A 13,207-nucleotide genomic window follows, 5' to 3' on the forward strand; every position below is an offset into this window, starting at 1 on the left:
CCGGATTAAAAGGCCTAACGGGCCGGATGTGGCCCGCGAGCCGTAGTTTGCTCATGTCTGTTCTAGAAGCTTGAACAGGCAACCATAACGTTGTGGCCTTTAGCGTGCCCCGTTGTTGGCCTCGTTGTTGGCCTCGTTGTTGGCTTCCGTCATAACTTGAAGGCAAGAGAGGCAGCCAGCGCGTGGCTTTAATGAAAGCAAACATGGCCGTGACTGAATTGCAAGTGTGACGCAGTAAATCACCACCTCAAATCTATTTCATGCCCAACACTTTCTGGCCACAGAAATATATCGCCTGTTTTAATTCATTTCCTGTCACTGGTTTGAATGAAATTTTGACTTGGAAGGAACAAGTGTGTGTTTTTTTTTTTTTTTTTTTTTAGGTGTACGCTGTCTTGTTTGTTGACTCTGCCCCTAAGTCAAAATTTGCCATCCCATGAACTACACCGAATGTCAAGTGTCATTTGTCCCACTGCACGGTAATGTGTCGTCATCCCCATTGACTGCATGACTCACGTGGTGGTGTCATGGCGCACCCTAAAAATCCCCTAGAAAAGAACAGCTTGACATGAACTCTTTCACAGGTTCAAAATGACAAGTGTGGTGGAAAGAAGTGGTTTTCAGGATGAACACAAATTAGTTGTGGTCACTCGCATTAATCCCAACATAGAACTTAAGATGCCATATACAGTTGTGGTAAAAAAAAAATACATCCACCTATGAAGAACATAATGTGAAGGCTCTCTTGAGTTTCCGGTTATTTCTACAACTCTAATATTTCTCTGATAGAGAACAGATACTTGGAACAGAATGTTTTTTAGGGTTGCATTGTTTTATAAAGACTGATTCCTATATCTGCTAATGATTGTTATTTAGGAGTATTTCGAATCAGTAATAAAGCAAAATCAGCCTCATTAGAAGATTTTTAGCTTAGTGGGTACATTCTGGTACAAACATTCGTGATTGGACGTTTGGTGGCCGGTCTTTTAGTCGCCGGTCTTTTGGTCGCCGGTCTTTTGGTCACCGGTCTTTTGGTCCCTTTTGGTCGCCAGCCTTTTGGTCAAATGGTGACAGAGAGTTTAAAACCAGCTCTCAAAATTATATTCATGAGAAAGAGTTTAATATCTAAAAGAGAGTTTAATATCTAAGTACTGTTTAATATCTAAGTATTGTTTAATATATAAGTACTGTTTAATATCTAAGTACTGTTTAATATTTAAGTACTGATTAATATCTAAATACTGTTTAATATCTAAGTACTGCTGAAACCAGCGCTCAAAATTATATTCATGAGTGTTTAATATCTAAATATCTACTGTTTTCAACAGTACTTAGATATTAAACAGTACCTAGTTAGATATTAAACTCTCTCTCATGAATATAATTTTGAGAGCTGGTTTTAAGAGTAAACTTTCTGTCACCATTTGACCGGCGACCAAAAGACTGGCGACCAAAAGACCGGCGACCAAAAGACGGGCGACCAAAAGACCGCCGACTAAAAGACCAGCGACCAAACGTCCGAGCACCCACACACAAATCACTTCCTTCCATCCATCCATCCCGGTGATCATATCACATGTTTAAAAAGCAGGTCGCATTCAAGTGCTTCATCTATTCACACTGGGGAATAATGTCTTATTCAGTGAGGATGGGAAAAAAAGTGCATGACACAGCACAGAGAAAGAAAAAAAAGACATTTTTACATGCTGACTGGAAAGAGATGTTGTTCCCCTTTAGGTCAAGCGAGCGGAAAATAACAATGTGGCTGTTCTTACTCAAGCACTGTATGAATATGGCTTCCTCGAGGTCATCTGATCTTTTTACACCACGTCGTTTCACCAACGGACGTCGCTTTTTCCACTGGCTCAGCACTTTAGTGCAGAGGGGAAGGCTTTTTGCGGGCTTCCTCCTTTTCAAGAGGGAGGAGAAATAGAAAAGTGTCGCGTGCTTTCCAGACACGCTTGTGTGGACAAAGTTCGGAAAACAAGCCATCCAAGGGCTTTTTTATCGATTGTTTGGGGACTACAGTTTGTTAGAACAGGGCCAAAATGAGTGGAATCACATTTTCCTCAATTAGACAATGTGTAAAAATGGCAGACTGGTTAAATAAAATTAAAAAAAAAAAGATAAGAATGATACAGGTGTGTGAAGGCAGCGCCACCGCACAAAGCCGCGCTTGTGTCGTCGCTTCTACGGTGGACGGCCCGTGTTTGTGTTTCCAACCGCCGCAGGAATTTACGGCAGGCGGTCGCGAGGGCAGCCGCCGGGGGCCAAGCGTCCGAACGGGACAAAGGCCGGAGTTGTCGGGAGAGATTGAGGGGAAAAAAAAATGAAAAAGTGGACAAGTAGTCATTGTGAAAGGCGTGTGGACTGGAAATAAGCGTGATGTCGCACTAAATACGATTAATGAACAAAAGTGTGTTTTATCTGCTGCTATAAATGGCACTATAATAATGAATAATGATTAGTTGTATTTTTTAAAAAATCTGAATAATCATCTATCAGTCAGGGTGCTCGGACGTTTGGTCGCCGGTCTTTTGGTCGCCGGTCTTTTGGTCGCCGGTCTTTTGGTCGCCGGTCTTTTGGTCGGCGGTCTTTTGGTCGCCGGTCTTTTGGTCGCCGGTCTTTTGGTCGCCGGTCTTTTGGTCGCCGGTCTTTTGGTCGCCGGTCTTTTGGTCCCCGGTCTTTTGGTCGCCGGTCTTTTGGTCACCGGTCTTTTGGTCACCGGTCAAATGGTGACATGGTGAGAGTTTACTGTTGAAACCAGCTCTCAAAATTATATTCATGAGAGTTTAATATCTAAATATATACTGTTGATTCATGAGAGAGAGTTTAATATCTAAGTACTATTTAATATCTAAGTACTGTTGAAAACAGTAGATATTTAGATATAAAACTCGCTCTCATGAATATATAATCTAAGTACTGCTTTCAGCAGTACTTAAATATTAAACAGTACTTAGATATGAAACAGTAATTAGATATTAAACTCTCTCTTAGATATGAAACTCTCTCTCATGAATATAATTTTGAGAGCCGGTTTCAACCGTAAACTCTCTGTCATCATTCGACCGGCGACCAAAAGACTGGCGACCAAACGTCCGGTCACGATCAGTCATTACATTTTGACTGGCGAACAATCGCTGTCAACTCATTGGATGTCTATCGCCGTTCATGCAAACCAATGTGTTGCAATATGTCAGCCGCTCTATAATTTAACTGTCATTCTCCAATCCAGCGAGTGTATTTTGTCCTGTGACCATGAAACGACCGAGCCAAGGTCCAACCTGCTTTCAACAATAAGTCATTGCAAGTGCAAACTGTCAGGACAACGCGTTCCACCCACCCTTATAAGTAATATGTGTGAGTGAAAGACTATATAAGGTTCATAAATGTCTGCATTTGGGGCTCATTCTGCAGAAGTACCATAGAAGGTTGTTGGCACTTCTTTCAGTAGCTCTGCTATTTACTACACGGCTAGTTGCAGAATCTGGGGCACGTAAATACACTTGATACCGCAAAACAGGGACAAGAAACCACCTGAGACTCTGCATTTAGATCGGAGGAGGAGAGGCCAACCAAAGTGGAAAACGTAAAAAAAAAAAAAAAACACGTAGACCCAAAATATCAAGTGGACAGTGGAAAGTGTTTGCAACAAGAATAAATGAGACCGGAGAGGATCACAAGTGGGACTTGGGCAATTAAGAAACAATGTGTTTGCCGCTCCAGGATCAATTAATGTCAACTTAATTAGTACCTTGCCAATTTATGCGGCGTCTAGCCTTAAATCGGGCACAGATGGCATGGACGGATGGGCAGATCCAATGGGAACTTGTCGACGTTTACACCTCATTTCTTTCCTTTCGCATGGGGGGGGGGGGGGGGGGGGGCTTTCCCCCCCGGGAGGCAAGCGGGCACGGAGAGGAAGAGCCAAACCGGGCATATGTTGTTTGGGGTGGGATTAAAGAGAGCGCACACATAAACACTACACAAATATTCACTACTATACGTTTCTTCCATGATGTCAACCCTCGCAGAATGGCGAATAGAAATCTGTGACCGGATGTTTGGTCGCCGGTCAAATGGTGACAGAGAGTTTACGGTTAAAACCAGCTCTCAAAATTCTATTCATGAGAGAGTTTAATATGTAGGAGAGAGAGTATAATATCTAAGTACTGTTTAATATCTAAGTACTGTTGAAACCAGCTCTCAAAATTATATTCATGAGAGAGAGTTTAATATCTAAATGTCTAATGTTTTCAACAGTACTTAAATATTAAACTCGCTCTCATGAATAAACAGTAGATATTTAGATATTAAACTCTCTCTTATGAATATAATTTTGAGAGCTGGTTTCACCAGTGCTTAGATATTAAACAATACTTAGATATTAAACTCTATCTCTCTTAGATATTAAACTCTCTTAGATATTAAACTCTCTCTCAATGAATTATGAGAGCTGGTTTCAACAGTAAATTGTATTCATGAGAGAGAGTTTAATATCTAAGTACTGATGAAACAAGCCCTCAAAATTATATTCATGAGAGTTTAATATTTAAATATCTTCTGTTTTCAACAGTACTTAGATATTAAACTATCTCTCCTGATTCAACAATAGATATTTAGATATTAAACTTTTTCCTGAAAATAATTTTGAGAGCTGGTTTCAACAGTACTTAGATATTAAACAATACTTAGATTTTAAACTCTCTCTCTTAGATATTAAACTCTCTCATGAATATAATTTTGAGAGCTGGTTTCACCAGTAAACTCTTTGTCACCATTTGACCGGCGACAAAAAGACCGGCAACCATTTGACCGGCGACCAAACGTCCGAGCACCATAGAAATCGCACATTGGTTTGGCAGAAACTTGGACCAAAAAACACATTTAAGACTAATAACAACAACAACATGGTGATGGGTACACCTAATGGATTCTGGTCCAATAAAAGACATGTATGCACATGTGGGCTAAAAAAAAAAAAAAAATCAGGAACAACCCCGTCATTACACAATGTTCCGTCATCACTACCGCCGACCGGCACACCCCCAAGCTCCTATTTAGAGAGAGGGGGCGACAAGAGGAGGGGGGGATTGGGCATGATCCTAGGGTAGCAGATGGATATGTCAGATATGCCCGAATGGGTTTATGGAGATGCTTATGGAGACGCTTAGTGGTAATGTAATGACCTCTGCTATGTATGCGTGTGTGTGTGTGTGTGTCATTTACGCATTTGGAGGGGGGAATTCTCATACTAAAATAAAAAAAAAATTTAAAAAAAAACAACAGCAAAGACTGTCCAAATTGAAGGAAGTGTGAATTATCGTATTTTCACGACTATAAGGCGCACCGCATTATAAGGCGCACCCTCAATGAATGACATTTTTCCATATATAAGGCGCACTGTATTATAAGGCGCACTGTATTATAAGGCGCACTGTATTATAAGGCGCACTGTATTATAAGGCGCACTGTATTATAAGACGCACTGTATTATAAGGTGCACTGTCTATTTTGGAGAAAATTTAAGACTTTTAAGTGCGCCTTATAGTCGTGAAAATACGGTAATTGCTATTGACCTCCAGGTATGAAGCACTCACTACACAGTCATCTCTAGAGCCAGCCATTGTTGATGTTTTGGATTTTTTTTGTATAAAATCTTGCAGTGGGGGAGGAGCTATATGATGAAAGATGTTGTAAACTAAGATGGCATCTGCATATTTAACAGTATTGTTTCAGTTCAGGCGTTTGTGTTTTTTTTAATATATGACAGTGGTGGTTTTTCGTTTTTGGTTTTCTGTTTTTTCCATATATAAGGCGCACTGGATTATAAGGTGCACTGCATATTTTGGAGAAAATTTAAGACTTTTAAGAGTGCCTTATAGTCTTGAAAATAGGGTACCTATGAATAATCCATTCCCCTTTTTTGGCCGCCATTGACGGTCATGGATGAACAATCTTCACATCCCAATGGGAGAAACAAGGTTTTTTTTAGCATATAAAAAAGACAGTGGGAAGTCCCTTTTCAACACTTATAAATACGTGAACTCTTGACTTTTGAAATACAAAAAGAAAAAAGAATACATGCAATTTTCCTCCACCGTCATCTATTTTTTACTGATGGTTTATGGGAACTTTCCGCCCTGGTATGTCACGTGACGTGCACCCAAGGAGTTTTCCAAGGTTTATGGGTCATGTGACACAGAGTCCATGGAGAGCAGACCGCGTGATTACCACCCGTAACCCAGTTTAACGACTAGCCTACTTTTGGCTAGCCTCGTTCCAGAACCACCCAGAGGAGTCCAAATAAGTCATGGCAAGTGTGAGCTCACGCCGAAGTCCTGGCCCCTTAAAAACTGAGCACAGGAGTGGAGGATTTTACATCCAATGATCTGGTCGGGTTTGTAAGGTCTAGTCTCGGTCAACATTGGCGATATGCTACAGGCGGAACTTTCACATTTACTTGAAAGTGTCAAGCAAAAAGGGAGGATGTAGTGAGAACTGAGAAAGAGTCGACAGAGTAGCATCTTGCTAAAAAAGGCAAAAAAAACAGAGGGGAGGGAGGATGGCACTAAAGTCTGCAAATCATCACAAAGGTTGTTATCCGGACTTTAATGTTTGGATGGGTTGAACCAAGACAGAAAGCAAATTCAAGGCCTTGTTTGGGATGGAAGAAAATTACCGTATTTTTCCGAATAATTCGTACCAATTAAAAAAAATGCACTGAACTTAAAGAAATGCACCAAAACAGATTAAGAAGAGACATTTCTTAAGAGAATACAGAATCTAAATGAATACAGGTCGATATTAACCTCAAACATTCATTGTAATTCAGATGCATGACAAAAAAAAATATGGACGTTTGGTCACCGGATGTTTGGTCGCCGGACGTTTGGTCGCCGGACGTTTGGTCGCCGGACGTTTGGTCGCCGGACGTTTGGTCGCCGGACGTTTGGTCGCCGGACGTTTGGTCGCCGGACGTTTGGTCGCCGGACGTTTGGTCGCCGGACGTTTGGTCGCCGGGTCTTTTGGTCGCCCGGTCTTTTGGTCGTCGGTCAGATGTACTTAGATATTAAACAATACTTAGATATTAAACAATACTTAGGTATTAAACAATACTTAGATATTAAAATCTCTCTCTTAGATATTAAACTCTCTCTCTTAGATATTAAACTCTCTCTTAGATATTAAACTCTCTCTCTTAGATATTAAACTCTCTCTTAGATATTATTCTATCTCTAATGATTATAATTTTGAGAGCTGGCATCAACAGTAAACTCTCTGTCACACTTTTGACCGGAGACCAAACGTCCGAGCAACTTCAGATGCATGACAAAAAAATGTCATGTATAGCTTAAAAAATACTGCAATGCAAGAACCCACTATCGGATAAATGCAAAAATACAAAATGTCTCCCTCCTGTTGAGACATTTTCCTCGTTCATGTAGGTCACAAGCAAAGCATGCCGTGGGCTGCCAAAGCAGGCGTCCGGGCTGAGACAGGAGCGTCGCTCGGCAGCATTGTACCGCCGACATCCATTATGGATGAGACGCAGTAATAATAGATGAGACCGGTGAGTAACCTGAGGATGTGGAGGGACATGGAGACCGCTCGCGTCCTCAACCCCTCCTTTTGCTCCTTTTTTTAGAGAACATGACGCCCGCATGGACACAAACAAACATGGAGGTGTTCTAATAAAGCAATACAGGAGTGTCAACAAGCGGTAAAGGGAGGGCCGGGTCTTGTTTTACAAGCTCGTGTCAAGTCGCAGCGTTGGTTTTGCTGCCGTTTAATTAGCTCACGTCCATTCCGTTGAAATACAACTCTTCTTGACGGTGATGGACGTCCAACCCCTTTTGGTGGCGAATAAGCCCTCCCCCTCGCCAAACGGATCGGAGATCAATCGCCCCCAATGAGCTAAAATGCCGATTATCTCAGAGGCGAACATAAACTATCTGTGGCGCAGTCTTTAAAGTCAGCTGGCCGCCCACTATGGGTGTTCTGTGTCCAAACCAATGTTCGTCTACTCTGCGCAGCAGCAATCATATGGCGAGCAGTAAATAAAACCCAAACTTGTTTTTCAATTTTTTAAAATTTATTTTACCCCTTTTCCCATGATGCCGCCATTTACTGTCCAGTCCACTATGAACATTCACAAGGTCGAACTCAAGTAAAACACGCAAAGACAGATGAGTGAGATTTTGAAGGTTCTGCAGAAGGAGAGTATGGAGGTGGTGGATCTGGCAACCCTGCTTCTACACTAACTATTTTAATTAGGGCAAGATTTCATGACATACTAATTCTCTATGACAAGGAACATACAAATTCTCTATGACAAGGAACATACGAATTCCCTATTACAAAGATGCATGGCTCTATGACAAAGATGCAGCCAGATAGTGACACCCATGATGGTGGTGACACTGATGATTGTGATATGGATTGAAGGTCTCTATGACATGGCCGTGACATGGATTGAAGGTGATGTCATAGATGGAAACATTATTTGTATACTTTTAAGATTATTTCACATTTACGTGGCAGCCAGTGGTAGTAGCTCTGTCCACTCTTATGTTTTTTTTTGTGTTTTACAGCATGTTTTACATGAAAAATTAGAAGGAACATTGACATGCACCTGCTTATGGTAGTTGTGATACTGGTGTGCCCATAGCCAGCAATGATGATGTCGCTCAGTGCACTCAGGGAGGTTGTCTTTCTGCCCAGACCAACGAAAAATTAGAGGGAACATTGATCCAAACGGCTGGCCCGGCCGGCCAAAACTCAGCAACAGTTGTTGGAAATCTAATGGTTCCAGTAGCAATCTATGACCGGCGATTTTGACAGGTGACACGGCGGTCTGCTGAGTAGCGGGTGACAGATGGGGAACAGGGAGGACTCTGTATGTGTGTGTGTTTGCGGGGGTGGCGCACTATCGAGTCTCATCCTCCGTCACGCTGACAACGGCACGCTTAGTCACACACCTGATGGACTGTGAGAATGTGTGTTTATCAGCATAAGAGCAAGATTAGGCTAGGAATCACCCCCACTAGTTGGTAGGTGAAGTTTGCTCCTAAGAAATGCCTCCCAAAAGTCGCTGAAAAACATCGATTTTTTTCCTTCTCACAGATAGCAATAATGGAAAATGGTCTTCTGTCCAAGACTGACTGTGACACGGATAATGCTGTGACATCTCACTCCCGTTTGGCGCCTTGCTTTTTTTGCACATTCTGCGTCGCTTTGGGAGAACAGAGAGCCTGGAAGAACTCATTAGCTGGCGTGAGACGACATTAGAACGGAATAATGTTGCCTAATTGAGGGGATCTGCGTATCCCTACAATTATGGCGGACATATTCCAAGGTCACGTCACTTAACTGGTCCATTCAATTCCAGAAGATTGAAAATGTGACAGCTTCAGGGAGTTACGGTAAAATGATAAATGTTTCCATCGGTGGGTGCAGACGGGACCCTGGCCAGGTTATTCTGATTAAATCTTTGATTGGTGACAGTGATTGATGAATCATCAACAGCCACACCAATCGTCCATTGGAGTGGGTGGGACAAGGCGACCGAGAGAGAAGATGAGGTGGTAGAGGCAAAGAATTGCAGATATGCAAGGAAATTATTACTTGGACTTTGAAATGTGAAACATTGTAGTTTTCCTGATTAAAAAAATGTCATAATATTTCTTCATAAAAGATATAAATGCAAAGATTTTGTCACTAAACATCAAGGTTGATTTCCTATTTTAGACAGCAAGTGAATATCTACACTGCAAAAATGAAAACTGTATTACCAAGAAAATATTGTGTCTAGTTTTTGCATTTTCTCCCCGGGTTTGTGTGGGTTGTCTCCAGGTACTCTGGTTTCTCCCACATTCCAAAAGACATGCATGGTAGGCTAATTAGACTTTGAAATTTTGAGTATCAAACAGCCACACTTTACATAAAAAACAGCACTAAAAAAATCCAATCTGCCAAATTATCTTTGAAATATAATTTCTCTTTTGTTTTTAAAGGGCTCTGATAGATTTGAGTGTTTTTTAAGAGAGAATAAAAGTAAAATATAAAACGAGGCAAAAGGCCACAGTATATAAGAAAATATGATAAGAAGCAAAGAGCCGCATGAAGCTTGAGAGCCATGTGTTTGCGGTGCTCGGACGTTTGGTCACCAGTCAAATGGTGACAGAGTTTACTGTTGAAGTCAGCTCTTAAAATTATATTCATGAGAGAGAGTTTAATATCTAAGAGAGTTTAATATCTAAGAGAGAGAGTTTAATGTCTGAGTACTGTTTAATATCTAAGTACTGTTTAATATCTAAGTACTGTTTAATATCCAAGTACTGTTTAACATCTAAGTACTGTTTAATATCTAAGTACATCTGACCGGCGAACAAAAGGGTGACCAAAAGACCGGCGACCAAAAGACCGGCGACCAAAAGACCGGCGACCAAAAGACCGGCGACCAAAAGACCGGCGACTAAAAGACCGGCGACCAAACCCAGTCACGGCGGCTTATACTCGAGAAATCGTAAAAATCAACAATAATAAGGCTAATACTTTGGGGCGGCTTAGGTGCAAGTAAATAAGGTAAAACTGTCATATACAAGGAGGACTGACATGAACTCGTTTGCGAGCCAAAACAGCAGCAACGAAGCAAACAGTCTCACATATTGACTCATTGCCTGCCACTAACAGCGAAATATGTCAAATGGGTTGGTTGTCAATTGCCGTCGATGTCTCCAGACGACTTGCGTGAGCAAATGCTCCAGGCTACTATTTGCACAAACTGTTTTTTTTTCTGCTCCCGTCTTCTTGGACATCGCCCCAATTGATTGTCAAAGATTGACGGACAATTGAACTCCGACCACAAACATTTCGCTTTCAAATCAATGATCGTCTACCATCTCAGATAAAATCCGACATGTGTCGGAATGCTAATGAAGCAATGGCATGTGCCTCTCAGTTATTTATAAAGTGTTTTTGTGCTCATGGGTACACACAAGTCTCCCCCCGTATTGCCTTTCCATCATATGACACTCTTGACGACACATAGAGTACGACCAGGTGTGTGCGAGTAGTCCAGGGGTGGGCAAACTTTTGGGCCCGGATGCCACATTGACTTTAAAAATTTGACAGATGGGCCGGGTCAGCACAAGATACGATACATATAAAAAAGTGCATCCGTTAACAGTGCAAATGAAACATAAACAGAAAAAAGGACTCAAGTATTAACATACTCATCACTCGTCATTAAAGTAAAAAGTAAAAAGTACAAAGTAAACCAAAAAGGAATGTATTAGGAAATATTAAAAAGATAGAAGGGGTGTAAAACAAGAAAAACAAATAAAAGTGGACAGAGCTATTGCCACTGACTTCCGCGTGACGGCGCCATCTTGGGGAAAGAAAAAAAACATTATTTGGACAACGTCGGCGGGCCGGATTAAAAGGCCTAACGGGCTGGATGTGGCCCGCGGGCCGCAGTTTGCCCATCCCTGGAGTAGTCCAATGACACCGCAGATTTGTTGTTTTGTTGCCATGGCTGTCATATATATATATTTTTTTTTTAAACTGGACCTTTTCCTTGCAAGTGAATGGCGCACCGGCCCGGGGTAAAAAAAATACCAAGACAGACAAATGTGGTTATTGCGGCACAAGAGAGCAGCCCGTTCTAGGTTTGACACGATCAGCTAAGCCAGGCGCTGGCACGTCAACTGTGTTAACCTCCTGGAAATAAAATAGGTCACTGTATTGAGATATTCGCCAATCACATCAGGCCGGATTACCACATGGCGCAAAGGCCGGCAGGAATATGAGGACTATTAGATATTGAAAATTAACTGGCGGATTTGGTCGAAAACGACTCCCCTGTCTGCTATTAAGCCATCATGTTTTATTAATTGTTCCCATTCAAATGGATTGGACGTCTGCGCCAGCGGCAAATAACTAATAACTGAGAAAAATTATGATATTATTACAGAGGGTGGCAAACACACATGACCGGACGTTTGGTCGCCGATCAAATGTACTTAGATGTTAAACAGTACTTAGATATTTAACTCTCTCTCCCTTAGATATTTAACTTTGAATATAATTTTGAGACCTGGTTTCAACAGTACTTAGATATTAAACAGTACTTAGATATTAAACAGTACTTGGATATTAAACAGTACTTGGATATTAAACAGTACTTGGATATTAAACAGTACTTAAATATTAAACAGTACTTAGATATTAAACAGTACTTGGATATTAAACAGTACTTGGATATTAAACAGTACTTGGATATTAAACAGTACTTAGATATTAAACAGTACTTAAATATTAAACAGTAATTAGATATTAACACAGTACTTAGATATGAAACAGTACTTAGATATGAAACAGTACTTAGATATGAAACAGTACTTAGATATGAAACAGTACTTAGATATGAAACAGTACTTAGATATGAAACAGTACTTAGATATGAAACAGTACTTAGATATGAAACAGTACTTAGATATGAAACAGTACTTAGATATGAAACAGTACTTAGATATGAAACAGTACTTAGATATTAACACAGTACTTAGATATTAACACAGTACTTAGATATTAACACAGTACTTAGATATTAACACAGTACTTAGATATGAAACAGTACTTAGATATGAAACAGTACTTAGATATGAAACAGTACTTAGATATTAAACAGTACTTAGATATGAAACAGTACTTAGATATTAAACAGTACTTAGATATGAAACAGTACTTAGATATTAAACTCTCTCTCATGAGTATAATTTTGAGAGCTGTCTTCAACAGTAAACCGTCACCATTTGAGCGGCAACCAAAAGACTGGCGACCAAACGTCCGAGCACCCCTTGATTCTGTCATCATTTTTTTGTCTGACAACTGCGGCTTATCTGCGAGTAAATACACTATGTTAAATGTGAACAGAATGAAATGATAATTCCCTTTTTTACAGGTAGCCTACGAGATTATAGCGAGATTAAGGAAGACCATCACATGAATTCCATCTCGCATCGGGAGATGAGAAGCCTGCGGGGTTCTGTCCTAAACTGACCCAGGCGACGTGATGAAATAGTTCCTGCAATGAGAGCGAGCTACTTTTTCCCCCGGCTGACCGGCCTGCCGTTTCCAAGGCGATGAGCAGCTCGGAAGATGGGTTTGGAGCGGCCGGATTATTCATGTAGAACGTCGA

The sequence above is a fragment of the Stigmatopora nigra genome, chromosome 23, assembly GCF_051989575.1.
Source record: "Stigmatopora nigra isolate UIUO_SnigA chromosome 23, RoL_Snig_1.1, whole genome shotgun sequence".
Lineage (NCBI taxonomy): Eukaryota > Metazoa > Chordata > Actinopteri > Syngnathiformes > Syngnathidae > Stigmatopora > Stigmatopora nigra.